At 53.8% G+C, this 14,079-nt stretch overlaps 1 protein-coding gene across 2 annotated transcripts in view; it reads left to right on the forward strand.

Moving 5' to 3' along the window:
* Positions 1–1,544: 1,544 nt before the first annotated feature.
* The window catches only part of SNAP25 (synaptosome associated protein 25), a 73,669-nt gene continuing 61,134 nt past the window's right edge, over positions 1,545–14,079 (forward strand). The window contains exon 1 of one of the 2 annotated variants that reach the window (XM_077315872.1): positions 1,545–1,718. The gene's annotated coding sequence lies outside the window, so the exon portion shown is untranslated. The remainder of the gene's footprint in view (positions 1,719–14,079) is intronic. The other variant, XM_077315863.1, reaches the window with a different exon arrangement.

Here is a 14,079-nt window from a genome sequence, read left to right on the forward strand (position 1 = left end):
TGTGGCTGTAGCCACCACCACTTCCCATGTGTCCCTTGGGTGAAGGATTTCCCTTGGAGAGCAGGAAAGAGCAAGAGCTCACAAACAACTTAATGACGAGCACAATTTGTGGCAGGGGAGGAACTGCAGTGGTTGACTACTCCGTTCTTCCCCTTCCCCTTTGGGTGAACAAGGGCAGGCCAAGAGCACCGCAGGGGAAGGAGGCTCAGAGGCTCAAGTGATGCTCACTGGTCGGAAGAGGCAGCCTGCGGGCCGAGAGGGCAGAATCAGCTGTGTTTGTGCCTCCCTGGGAGTCCACCTGGGCACGGGGCTTTCTGAACCCACCTGTGCAGAATTTGTGCTCTTTCCCAGGTGGCCCCAAGAATGAGGACTAGGCCAGCTATGGCTGTGAGTGGGGAAGACACAGGCGCTCTCACATTTGGTCTGGGGTTTGGATCAAGATGGGCGGCTGTGTTTGTCTGTTGGCAGCAGCAGAAAAAAGCAAGAGTCCACCAGGACCTTCAGAGAATCCTAGAATTGGAAGGGACCTCCAGGGTCATCTAGTCCAACCCCCTGCAGAATACAGGAAATTCACCACTACCTGCCCACACACAGTGGCCCCAATTCCATGCCCAGATGATGCCCCCCCCAACCAGAGTTCCTGGTCAGTCTGGCCTGGAGGACATTCACCTTCTGACCCCAAAGTGGTGGTCGGGCTTTCCCCGGGCATGCAAGGGAGGGCCGCAAGAGCCAAGACTAGGGGAATCCGGTGCAGGCAGCTCCCTTCTTCCGAGGGCTGAGCCAGGCAAGCTCCTCCCCCGCCACCAATGGCCTCGGTGTCCACGGTGCTCCCTGACTCGGGCTCGGGCCTCCTGCAGGCAGCTGGATCGAGGCTCTGGCGTGCTAAAAAGGCCGGGAGGCTTCTGCTGCTTCCGGGGTTTAAGATGGATTCTCGGGGGTTCGGGCCGCATTCTGGCTCCTTGGCACGGCCCGTGCAGGTGGCCCGAAAGGGTTCTGCCGCTTCTTTGCCTCCGGAGGCCGGAAAGGCCCCACATTTCGGGTCCAACCTTCAAGCGAGGCCACGTCCATGGGGGGGCGGCCCGGGGAGCCCGGCGCCCGCTCCTCTCCGTCGTCAGCAGCAGCAGCGGGGGCCTCGCGGAGCAGTGCGGGGGCCGCGGTCTCTGCCTCCTCCTCGGGGGAGGGGGGTCCCCTCCTGCAGCCCCTGGGGGGGGGCGAGATGTTAGGCGCCGAAGGGGACTTCTGCTGCTAGTGTGACCACCCTGACAACACTCTTCTGGGGGGAAGGGACCGAGCAGTGCGCGGAGAAATGCGCGGGGCTGAGAGACTCGGGGCCGGCCTTGGGCTTGGATCCTTTTGCCCCCCGTGGCCCGAAGGCGCCTCTCGCCAGCCAGCCCGGCCAGGCCCTGCGCTGCACTGCACCAAGAGCGCCGCCGCCGCCGCCGCCGCGATGAGTCAAGGGCCCGCGCGCCCCGCCGCCCCCTCCCTCCCCCCTCCCTTCCCCCGCCCCCCTCGGCGGAGGGCTATTAAAAGCTGCTGACGTGGGCCGCGACGGCCATCTTTGATGAGGGCACAGCTCCCAGTCCCGCGGAGCAGGCGACGCAGCGCGGTCCGGGCGCCTCTCCTGCCTCTCCCGCCTCCGGCCCCGCACAGCAGCCCAGCCCAGCCCAGCCCAGCGCAGAGCAGCCCAGCGCAGCCCGCCGCAGACGCCTCCCGAGCAGGTAAGGCACCCTCGCCCCTGCCCCAAAGACACGCTCGCCGCCCGCCGCCCAGCGCCGCGCAGCACAGCCCAGGACACCCCAGGGACGCGGGGGGGGGGGGCGGCGGGCTCTGCGGCGGCGGCGGCGTTCAGCACCTCGGACAGCAGCTCGGGCCGCCCACGAGGCTCCCGCGGAGAGCCCGGCCCTTCCCTCCCTCCCTCCCCTCCCCTCCCCTCGGGCGGCGGCTGGGGCGAGGCGGGCTCCGGGCTCTTCCCGGCCGCCCCCTCCCCCCCCCGCCCTGCGGACCCCCTCCCCGCCGGGCTCTGCGGCGGCTGCCTGTGGCCGGGGCGGCGGGAGCGGCGTCGTTAAGATGGCGCTGCCCTGCGGCGCCGGCCTTTCCCGCAGCCCTTTCCCGGAGAGGGGAGGGGGGTCCGCCTTGGCCGCTCCCCCCCCCACACCCTCTTGCCTCCGCGCCGCCCAGCTCCTCGGGGCCGGGGGGGGCGAGTGGGGGGCTGGCAACACGGGGGCGGGGGGGGGGCGAGGGGCTCCCCCCCCCGCAGAGCCCCCGCCCGCTCCTGGCCTGCCGCCGCCGCCGCGCTTCGCCTCCTCTTACGTAACCGGCGGGGCCGGCCTGGCCTGGCCGCTGCCCCCCCTCCCGCAGCCGCCGCGCTCCTTGCCGGGCCGGGGGGCGTCCAGAGGGGCGATCTGTCTGCGCCCCGAGAGAGCTGAGCCCCCCGCCCCGCCCTGGAGGGGAGGAGGGAGGCCGACTTGTTTTTCTCCCGCCCAGGGCGGGGGATGCCAGGCAGCGTGCCTCCCTTCCCCCCAGTCCTGCCGCCGCTTTCCCGCTGCGGAGCCGGGCCTGCCCAGCCGGGGCCACTTCCCTGCCGGGGGGGTGTCTCTCAGGACTGCGCTCCCCGGCCGGGCCACGGCCTCCGCGGCTTCCGCAGCCCCCCCCCCCCAGCCGGCCCCCCTGCTCCGGTCTTCGGGAGGACTACCTGGCGGCTAGGGAGCATCCGACAGGCAGCCAGAGAGGGGGAACTCTTGGGGTTGCCAACCACCCGGTGGGGGCTGGAGATGGTTCTCCAGAGGACAAGGATCAGTTCCCTTGGAGAAACGAACCAGATGGGTGGCCGGTTAGTCTGTCTGCAGCAGGGGAAAAGGACAAGAGTCCAGCCGCACCTGAAAGACCAGCAGGATTTCTGGCAGGGGAGGAGGCTGCCTCTGTCACTGCTCAGGTCTTTAGGCCAGGGGTAGTGCAACGGCAGCCCTCCAGAGGTCCGTGGATTACAATTCCCATGAGCCCCTGTTTGCTGCCAGGGGCTCATGGGAATTGTAGACCATGGGCATCTGGGGGGCCCGCAGTCGGACTACCCCTGCTTTAGGCAGATCGGGGCTAGTGTGCCTGCAGGGGACCCGCCAAAGGAGAGGTCAGGGGACGTGCTTTGGAGAGTCGCTGCCCCTCTTCAGATACAGGCAGGAGAGGACTCCACCCATCCAGATGCCACATGAGAGTAGCCGGCCAATGACGCTTATCACTGTTGGATGATTGATTCACGTTCTAGCACCTCTGAAGACATGAGCAGTGACTCATGGGAGCCCCTTCCCTGCCGCAAATTCTGTGAGTCTTGGAAAGCCTTCCTCAACCTTTTCACCACTGGGAAAACCCTGAAACATTTTTCAGGCTCCAAGAAACCCCAGAAGTGCAGAAGATGGTTGGGAAGCAGAGCTGCGGACACGCCCCCACCCAGAGTCCTTCTCCTTCCCGCCCCCTCCAGGCCCATCACTGGCCATTTGAGGGGGAGGATTGACATGACCGTACATGGTCATATCACCTAATAAGTGTTTGACAAGTTTCATAAAAGATTAACTCCCAGTCATTCAGAAAATCCTTCCAGGGTTGCCGAAAACCCACAAGATTTCACAAAACCCTGGTTGCGAAAACCTGGTCTTTAAGGTGCCCCTGGACTCTTGCTCTTTTCTAGAGAACAGGGTGGTTTTGGAGAGTGGGACTGAGGGCTCAGCCCTGCCCCAAATCTCCAGGAACTCCCCCCCCTCCCAGAGCCCACTGAGAGAGGCATCAACCAGACACAGCCAAGTTTCTCTGTGTCAGATTTTTCAAGATTCTTCTTCCCATCTAGCTAACAATGAGGTCTGGAGAATTCCAGCACTTGCGGGCTGTGTTGTTCTGATGGGTTTGCCTCAAGAGGGTGTATTGTGGCTTTAAATCCCCCCCCCCCAGGGTCCAGTGAAGAAGAGAGTCCCTTTTGACCAGCAGCACAACCTGGATTTTTCACATGGCCATCTTTCTGCGATGAGCCCTTGCAGCCAGCTCAAGCCTATTTGGGATTACAGCAGAGCATTTCCTGGCATGGTGCTGAGGTGCATTTCAGGCTCCTTGTGCTTGGGAAGATGCAGGGCAGAGAGGGGCCAGGAAGACAAACAGCCGGCCCAAGGGGAGAAATGGGGAGCACTTGAAGAAGTCCTTGTGCCCCTGCAGAATGGCACAATGATCCCGTTTGCTTGCCAAAAGCTGCAGGCAGTGGGAATTGGAAACTCAAGCATCATTCAGCCAGCAGGTATTCCAAGAGTGCAGTCAGGGCAATGACTCAGGACTCTCGGCTCCAAAAGACTTGGGGGTGGGGGGAGAAGGACACGGCTAGAATGCCAGGATTCTTGGTCCACGGAAACATCCCTCTGGCATAACAGAAACAGCGAGGTCTCTGATTTGTAAAACAACAAGAGCCCCCACTCTGCAGAGCTCCCAGTCCAGGTGGGTAGCTGTGGCATTCTGGAGCGGCAGAAAAAAACAGGCGTCTGGGGGAATTAAATCCCAGCATCAGTTTTTGTGAATCGGGGCTCTCTTGGTGTGATGCGCAGGAGTGTCAATCCGTCCAGCTGGTTTTTATGCACAACAGAAGCGTGTGTGGGTGTAGAGAGGGACAGTCTGGCTCAGAAGAAGAGTAATCAGCTAGCATCGGGTCTTAGCAAAGAGACTGCCTACATGGGCTTGATGGATAGACACTCAGTGCAGCTGATGAAGTGAGCTCAGATTCTCCAAACAATAAACTTTGGGAACCTTTCAGAAGCCACTGGACTCCTGCTCTGTTATGCCGGGCTTTCTGTGCCTAACGAGCCCCTCGTGCTATTTCCACAGTGCTGCATTACCGTCTACCGTTTGGCCAGTAAATATCCAAAAAAGCCTGCAATTTCCCCACTAAAATCCTTACGATTGGGAGTAAAATCCAATCCCAGGCTCCCCTACCTTCTGGATCCTCAGATGCTACAATTTTAAATTTTCTTTCCATATCATCGCGAGGCATATTAATGAGGGCAACTAGGCTTCGAATAGTTTTGAATGTTGCCCATTGTCCATGTGTGCTTTCACCCCTCCCATAGACCTCTCCCTCCCCTCCGCTATGATTTTCAAGCTCAGGATCACTGGTTGGGGCTGTTGGAGAATAAAAACCTTTCTGTGTTTTGGTGATGCTTACATGCCATTCAGAAATGTGTAGGGATGTATTACTGGAGGCAGCAAACTGTGAACTTTGAATGAACAAAACACCATTTTAATGGGGGGGGGTGAAGCAGTGGGTAAGCTTTGATTGGCTACCATTCTAATTTCTGGGGTGGGTGATATCAGCTTTGGACCAGAATACTGATGTTCAGTTACATTTAGTTGATAGGTTCAGCTGGGTAGCCATTTTGATCCAAAGCAGCAAAATAAAGAGAGATTAGTTTTGGTAGAGGTATGTGTGCCCACAAAGGCTTGTACTGTTCATAAGCATCGCTGGTCTTCAAGGTGACACTGGACTCCAAGTTTATGATACTTGCATGTGGGGAACGTCACGGGGAACGTCAGGGAGCACAACGCAGCTGCAAAAAATGGGGAGTAACCTTCAGAGCACTGAGCTAAAACAGCTGCATCAAATGCCGGCATCTTTGAGATTGAGAAGGAAAAGTCAGTACTTTTCAGTACTGATCCTGCATTGAGCAGGGGGTGGGACTAGATAGCCTGCATGGCCCCTTCCCACTCTAGGATTCTGTGAGTCTAGTTCAGCAGTGGGATGGGCTGCCTGAGTAGGTGGGGAGCTCCTCCTCACTGGCGGTCTTCAAGTAGCAACTGGACCGATCCTTCTCCTGGATGCTTGAGGCTGATCCTGGACTGAGCAGGGGGTGGGACTGGATGGCCTGCATGGCCCCTTCCCACTCCGGGATTCTAGGAGTCTAGTTCAGCAGTGGATTGGGTTGCCTCAGGAGGTGGGGAGCTCCCCCTCACTGGCCGTCTTCAAGCAGCGGCTGGACAGATCCTTCTCCTGGATGCTGGAGGCTGATCCTGCATTGAGCAGGGGGTGGGACTGGATGGCCTGCATGACCCCTTCCCACTCTAGGATTCTAGGAGTCTAGTTCAGCAGTGGGATGGGCTGCCTCAGGAGGTGGGGAGCTCCCCCTCACTGGCCGTCTCCAAGCAGTGGCTGGACAGATCCTTCTCCTGGATGCTTGAGGCTGATCCTGCACTGAGCAGGGGGTGGGACTGGATGGCCTGCATGGCCCCTTCCCACTCTGGGATTCTAGGAGTCTAGTTCAGCAGGGGGATGGGCTGCCTGAGGAGGTGTGGAGCCCCCCCTCACTGGCAGTCTTCAAGCAAAGGATGGACAGATCCTTCTCCTGGGTGCTTGAGGCTGATCCTGCATTGAGCAGGGGGTGGGACTGGGTGGCCTGCATGGCCCCTTCCCACTCTGGGATTCTATGAAAGCAAAAACTGCTTGCAAAGCATGCAGGCAGATAGCGGGAGATGTGTCACATCATAAAACTGCTGGATGTTTATGGGTTTGCCAGTTTCACTGCATTATCACTCAGCAGCATTACCACATGTTCACAAAACAACAACAACAAAAAGGAAACATGACGAAAGGCATGATGGGAGCTCTTATAGAGTTCCCAGGAAAATATAGAGAGCAGATAGTGAAATGCATTTTGGAAGGCAGGAGAACTCCCAGAAAAAGGCACAGCTGCAGAAGGACTAGATCTAATTTGGAGCCAACACGAGAAAGAAGGAAGGAAGTCTGTACTGTGGAAAAGGGTCTCACTGGAGGTAACATTTGGGACAGCTGAGCACCCAGATCTAATCTCTCTTTCCTGAGCCTCAATCTGAACACAAGTTCTTAGAAATCAGTTTCAGGATCTCACGGTAGACTTAAACCATGAAGCCTTCCGGCAGAGAACTGCAGTAATACCAAAACCATGGCATTAAAATGTTCAGCCAGGCGAACGAGCAAGACCATAAACAGGATGCACCAAGCCTGGAGTACAGTGCTCCATCATCAAAGGTCTGTGAAGTCCTGTGAATCAGCTGGGCCAGTTTAAAGTCCCGCTGGACTCCTTCAGTGTTTTGTGGCTTCAGGCTAGTGCAGCTGTCCATCTGGGATGAGACGGAGATGGTGTGTGTGTGTGTGTGTGAGTCTGTCTGCAGCAGCATAAAAGAGTCCTGGAGCCCCTGAAAGACTACCGCAATTCATGGTGGGGGAGGAGCTTTTGTGAGTCGCTGCTCACTTCTTCAGATAAGGTGTTACTGGGCTTTTGATCTTTTCTGCATCCAGAATTAAGAATTTTAAACATTTTTTGGCTGTAATTCCATTTTTACAGTTTCCCCATAACATGACTGGGGTTTAGATTATGTTCATAGGCTGCTGGCACTTTCCTTTATTTTTACCATCTAAAACAAGGCAACTGTGTTTTATTCAGTAATGACAACCAGTCCTTTCTGAGGTCTTAAATGGGTCTGCTGAAGACCAACGAGGGTAGGGCTGACCTGGTTAGCCCAGACAGAAGGATAAAAACGAGACCTTTCAGCCCTGGCACAGTTTTCTCTGCAGTGGGGAATGCATGGAGGAATGCTGAATCATACCCCCCACCAGAATCTGAAGTGTTGCCGGCGGAGCGCAAGGTCTGTGCATGGCACCATCCTTATCATGAGAGCCAGGAGAGGAAGAGGAACCTCCAAGACCATTTCCGCATTAAGAGACATTTGCCTGCTTGCTTGCTTGTTTGTTTCCCACTACTCTCGGCAATGCTGGCTCAAGGCAGATTACAAGTTAAAAGCCCCAATTACAATAAAACCCCAGATATAGATTAAAATATGCAATATAAATAACAGGTCCAACAGTTGCAGCTTAAGTCCTCCTCCCTCATTCCCTCCGTCTGTGAAGCCCATGCCTGCAGTCAGTGGTTGATGTTCATAAAACCTTCACCCCCTGAGAGGGAGGCGATGAGGGGGGACCAAAAGCCTGGTGGAAGAACTCCACCTAGCAGGCCCTGTGGAACTATTACAGCTCCAACAGGGTCCTCAGCTCATCCAGGGGACAGGTGCACCTCCCATGGGCCAGGAACCACCAGCCTATTTATACTCACAGAGTGAAGGACTCTTCAGGGGGCATGAGACAGACAGCCCCTCAGATATGCAGGCCCCAGACTGTGGATAGCCTTAAAGGTAAGTATCAGTACCTTGAACTTGATCCAGAATGCCATTGGTAATCACTGCAGCTGCTTCAGCACTGGCTGAATATGGGCCCTCCAAGATGTTCCAGTGTTCGCCCTAGCAGCCACATTCTGCACCAGTTGTAACTTCTGGGTCAAGGACAATGGTAGAGGGAGTTACAGAAGCCCAACCTGGAGGTTGGATCACTGTTGCATGGATCACTGTGGCCCGGTGTTCCGAGGAGATGGTGAGTCCCCATGGACAGTGTTCCAGAATTAACCATCTGGGGAACTGCAATGCCCAGGGGGACTCCTCCTCTAGCAGGCCTGACAAGGTGCATTTGGCAGGCAGTACACCAACCGCATGGCCAAACCCTCAACAAGTCTGATCGTGGGCTGACACATTCCACTCCAAGGATCAACGGGGCTGGGAGAGCCCTGTAGGGATGGGTATCCTTGATCACGATCCCCAACCTCCCCTCCATATGTCTGGTGAAGAACTGAGAACCCAGGCGGCACAAGATCTTGCAGGGCAACTGATTCACTCTCACACACCTAGGTCTCGGTCACGCATGCCACATGCACCTCCTGCTCTGTGAAAAAGTTCCACATACTTTCTTTTAGCCTTGCTTTGGATTTCCTTTGGATGCTGGGCAAGGACTTTAGCAGTTCCACATCTGAGCTTTCCTCCCTTTATTTCCAGATAGAAACTCGCAACATTCTTTCCATACTGAGTCCAATGGAGGCAGCCCCCCATCATGCTTTTCTCCCTTCCCCTTTTCCAAAAATGTGTTTTTGCACATCTGTTTTCATCACACCCCTTTATCCCACCATTCCACACCCTTGATCCTCTCCCCCCTCCCCAAAGTGTTCTCAATGTAATTTTTTTAAACCCTGGGTTATTATGTTATAATGTCATAACATTATAATACTGCTGTACTTGTCTGCTTTTTTTTAAGCCTTTAAAAAGTAACATGATCACCCCTTTTTTAAAAAAATAGATAGTTTTTGGAACAGAGGGAGAGGAAGGAAGGGAAGAGGGTGGATGGTTATCAAGAAAGGGGCATTTCCAAATGTCTCAAAATGGCAGGTGCAGGGAAAAGCCTTGATTGCATGCATTTCTGCATTGCTCAGCTCCGAATTAGACCCCTCTTGAAAAGATGGAATGTGGTTTTCTAGGGATTCCATTGTTGTAGGCCAAGTGGGGACTGAAGAAGCACATCTTTGTTTATGTTTGTTAAATTCATAACCTGCCATTCCCAGCCAGCTTTCCCAAGGCGGTTCACATCAAACAAAACAGCCCCAGAACACCTCAGCTGCCAGAGGAGTTCTTAACCTCTTCACACAATGTGGACTTTAGAGCTCCATTGTCTCGAAATGCCACTATGGGAAGGAAAGGTTTTGGGTCAAGGAGCACAGATTTCGTTGTGGCTCCTTAGCTCTCACCTTAATTGTGGACCTTTGCCAGAGCAGTCCTTCTGCCTCGACTGAATTTTCCTTGGATTAATGGAAGAGGGGTGTGTGTGTGTGCGCGCGTGTGTGCGTACATCCAGGCACTAGGCTCTTTGCATCCCAATTTGTGGCTAGATCAGAAAGTGAGGGTTACAATATCAGTCCTACTATTGAAATACCTGCCCATCTGTCCTCCGCTGCAGCCAAATTGCAATTCCTTTCCACGACCCCTTTCAGGAAGGGGCATGTTTGCATTTATGGCTTTGTTTCATTGGGGTTCCCTGACAGGGACCCCAAGCAGCTTACCCAGAGCAGTCCTTCTCCTCTCCTCTGCCTTCAGAACAACAACCTAGTGAGGTAGGCTAGGCTGAGAGTGTGTGTCTGCCCCAAGGTTTGGCAAGGTTTGGCACACTTCCATGGCAGAATGGAGATTTGATTCTGGCTCTCCTAGACCCAGTCTAATACTCCAATGACTGTGCTACGCTAACACCAATCCCTGCAAAACTGGGCATCTTGTTTTTTTGGAGAGGGAGGGGGAGGAGAAATGGAGCAAATGGGACCGTATCTGAAGAAGGGAGCTTAGCCCCTGGATTTTGGAAGCTTAGCCCAGGCCAGAAATGTTGTGTTCATCTTTAGGGTGCTCCCAGACTCTTGCTCTTTTTGGCTGCTAACTCAGCCACCCATCTTGTTCTAACTGAAGGAGCAGGTGGTGACTCATGAGACGCCTCTCCTGCCTCCAATTCTGTCAGTCTTGAAGTTGCTGCAGACAAACGGAGTAAGAGCAGGGCCTTCCCTGCCCTTGAAAAATTGTGACCCCCCCCATCATTGCCCCCAGTTGACAGCTGATTGACATAGCCGGGAACAGATGCAAGGAGGAAGAAACGGGCCTAATGAGGGATTCTGTGATCACCATCTTGCTGTTTTCGGCTGGTTTTATCTGTTAGATTGTATTTTGTAGGGTTTTATGTTTTTACTCTTTTGTAAGCCACCATGAGCCAGCTTGTCTGAGAGTGGTGGGGTAGAAATCAAACAAACAGATATGTTGTGAGCATCATTTGCAATAGAAGAATATAAGCCACTTGGGGAAGAAGAACAGGGCACAGACGAAATAAATCCCCCCAAAGCCAACAGTATCATGAGTGGCTCAGAGTCAGTCCCTGTCAAATTTGGACTGTGGCTATTGGTCGAGGGCCAGGCTTCCGAAACGGGCCGTGTTCAGCCAGCTGTGCTGCTTCCCTTCTCTGGGCCCGGCAGAGACAGTTTGGCGCCTTCCACAGTTGCAGCGGCTGATTTTTCATCCAAAGGGAAAGAAGAGAGGAGGTCTGTCCAGAACATCCTGCTGCAATGAATGAATGCCGGTGGCAGCCATTGAAGGACGGATGCTTTGGAAGGGACACGCCCCTCCTGTATGTGCTTTCCCCTCTTGTCATGAAGAGCCGTGTTCGAAATGATCCAGGCCAGTCCCCAAAGCCAACTGTTTCACCCCTACACGAGCGGCACGCTTACTCCCATCAAGTGCCCGGTTCCTTTGGACACAGGATCGGCAAGGCAGCCACAGTCCCTGGTGCTTTAATCACAGGGGGACAACTCCTGCCTTCTCTTTCATGTATCTTGAAACACTGGAGCATCTTCCACAGCAGTGTGAAACGGGCTGTTCTCATGTGCTCCTCCAAGTGGTGCTAAGGATGTACAGGATAAGTGCACGAAGCTGCCTTCTGCTGAGTCAGACCAAGGTCCTCAGCAAGGCCAGCATCTTCTGCTCTGACTGGCAGGTGCCTCTCCCTGGTCTCAGGAGGAGGTCTTCCACTTCATCTGTTTCCTGAGCCTTCTAACTGGAGAAGAGGGGACTGAACCTTCTGTGGGCCAAGCAGAGGCTCTTCCGCTGAGACGCAGATGTGGCTCAAGAGGAATCTCTGTGTAGTTCTGGCTTTGCTAGGGTATTTAATCACTTAGGGCAGGGGTAGTCAAACTGTGGCCCTCCAGAACTGCATGGACTACAATTCCCATGAGCCCCTGGCAGTCTTGGTTTGGTAATAAAGAACAGTCCCCAATACAGGGGCTCCTATTAATGATATAAATCAAATGCTGATTGGAATTTCACGTTGGAAATGCATTTTGGAATGTCTGTTGTCAGTTATATCCATCAGCAGAATGACTGCATTAAGAATGTGAATTCAGTGGGATTTTTTTGCCATTTAGAGTATACTAATTTATGAATAATTATAGTTTACTGTTTCATATTAAATTTGCAAAATACTTTTGTCCAGTGTTTATGAGTAGAAAATGCGGGAGACGTTAAGTGGATAGCAGCTGAGCCTAATTGCTAATGAGGACCACGAAACGTTTGCTGAGCCATGAGGACTAACGGGGCGTCCTTGCATGGGATTTCTGACATTAATGCCAGTGTTCAGTTCCAGCTTTGAAACCCACTAATTAGCCAGGACTGCCCTTTGAGAGCAAATGTTTCTGTTTTTATACAAAAGGCGACAGGAATTTTTACGGGTGCCCTCTCTAACAGTCGCTGTGGATGATTATGCTGGTGGTTTCCCACAGTGAGGAGTAGGATGCTAAGGAGATCTTGTTGGGAATTTGGGGGGGGGCATTCCCAATAAACCTTTCTGCTGGCCTCAGACGTGGTAGCAGATCCTTCATAAGAGGGAGGAGTGGGCCGACCAGACAGCTTGGTGTAGTGGTTAGAAGTACGGACTTCTAATCTGGCAAGCCAGGTTTGATCCATGCTCCTCCTCCACAGGCAGCCAGCTGGGTAAACTTGGGCTAGTCACAACACTGATAAAGGTGTTCTGACCAAGCAGCAATCTCAGGGCTCTCTCAGCCTCCCCTCCCTCACAGGGTGTCTGTTGTAGGAAGAGGAAAGGGAAGGTGACTGGAAGCTGCTTTGAGACTCCTTCGGGTAGAGAAAAGCGGCATATAAGAACCAACTCTTCTTCTTCTTCAGTAATCTCAGGGCTCTCTCAGCCTCCCCTCCCTCACAGGGGGTCTGTTGTAGGAAGAGGAAAGGGAAGGTGACTGGAAGCTGCTTTGAGACTCCTTCGGGTAGAGAAAAGCGGCATATAAGAACCAACTCTTCTTCTTCTTCAGTAATCTCAGGGCTCTCTCAGCCTCCCCTCCCTCACAGGGGGTCTGTTGTAGGAAGAGGAAAGGGAAGGTGATTGGAAGCTGCTTTGAGACTCCTTCGGGTAGAGAAAAGCGGCATATAAGAACCAACTCTTCTTCAGTAATCTTAGGACTCTCTCAACCCCACCTCCCTCACAGGGTGTCTGTTGTGGGGAGAGGAAAGGGAAGGTGACTGGAAGCCACTTTGAAACTCCTTCGGGTAGGGAAAGGCGGCATATAAGAACCAACTCTTCTTCTTCTACTCCACACACGAAAGGTAATGCACTTCCAATGAGCTTTAGAAGCGGATTTTCCTGTTCCTCTGCATGTGCCCATTGGAGGTGCATTACCCAACGTGTGCAGAAGGCCAAGCAAGGCCTTCATTCCTGGTCCAAGGAGGAGGATGGAGAGCAGGAATCGGATCAGGATGTTCAGCAAAGCCGACTCTGCTCTCCCTTCCAAGCCTGCAATTTCACAATGGCCCCAGAAGGGCTTCCCAAATGTGTGTGAGTTAATTAATTTGTATGTATTTTTTAAAATGTGTTAAATATTTATTGGGTGATATGACCATATATGTCCAACTACACCCCATCCCCCAATGGCCAATGATAGGCCTGGGGGTGGGTGGGAAGGGGAGGGGCCCTGGGTGGTTCCCAACCATATTCTTCACCATCGCTCTCCTTCTGGGGTTTCTCGAAGCCCGAAGACTGCTTCATCCTCTATTGCCAAGCGTTTAGGCAGCTAAGAAGGCGAATGCAATATTAGGGTCCACTGCTAGGAAAGTAGAATCTAGAGCAAGGGGACTTACAATAGTACTCTATTCCGCATTGGTTAGACCTCATTTGGAATACTGTGTCCAGTTCAAGAAGGAGATTGACTAGGCGTGTTCAGAGAAGATGGTTGAGAAGTTGGAGTCCGCCCCTTAAGAGGAGAGGCAGAGAGTTGGGGATGTGTAGCTTGGAGAAGAGAAGGGAGAACAGAATAATATGATAGCTCTGTCTAACTATGCAGAAGGCAGACATGTTGAAGAGGGGAACAGCTTGTTGATTTTGCTTTAGAGCAAAGACTAGGAGAACTGGATTCAAATTATGGGAAAGGAGGTCCCACTTAAATATGAGAGAGCATTTTCTGGGGGCTGTTTGTAGATGGAATATGCTGCCCCGGAGGGTTGTGGAGTCTCTTTTGTTGGACATTTTTAGGAAGAGGTGGGATGATCCCCTGGCAGGAGTTTGTGATTTGTAAGTCCCTGAGAAGGGGGGGGGTGAACTGAATGGCCCTCGGTGGCCTCTTCCAGCTCTGTGTGATTCTGCTTCCCTCTTGTCCAAATCTACCTTGCCAGGAT

This window comes from Paroedura picta, chromosome 1 (assembly GCF_049243985.1).
Source record: "Paroedura picta isolate Pp20150507F chromosome 1, Ppicta_v3.0, whole genome shotgun sequence".
Taxonomy (NCBI): Eukaryota; Metazoa; Chordata; class Lepidosauria; order Squamata; family Gekkonidae; genus Paroedura; species Paroedura picta.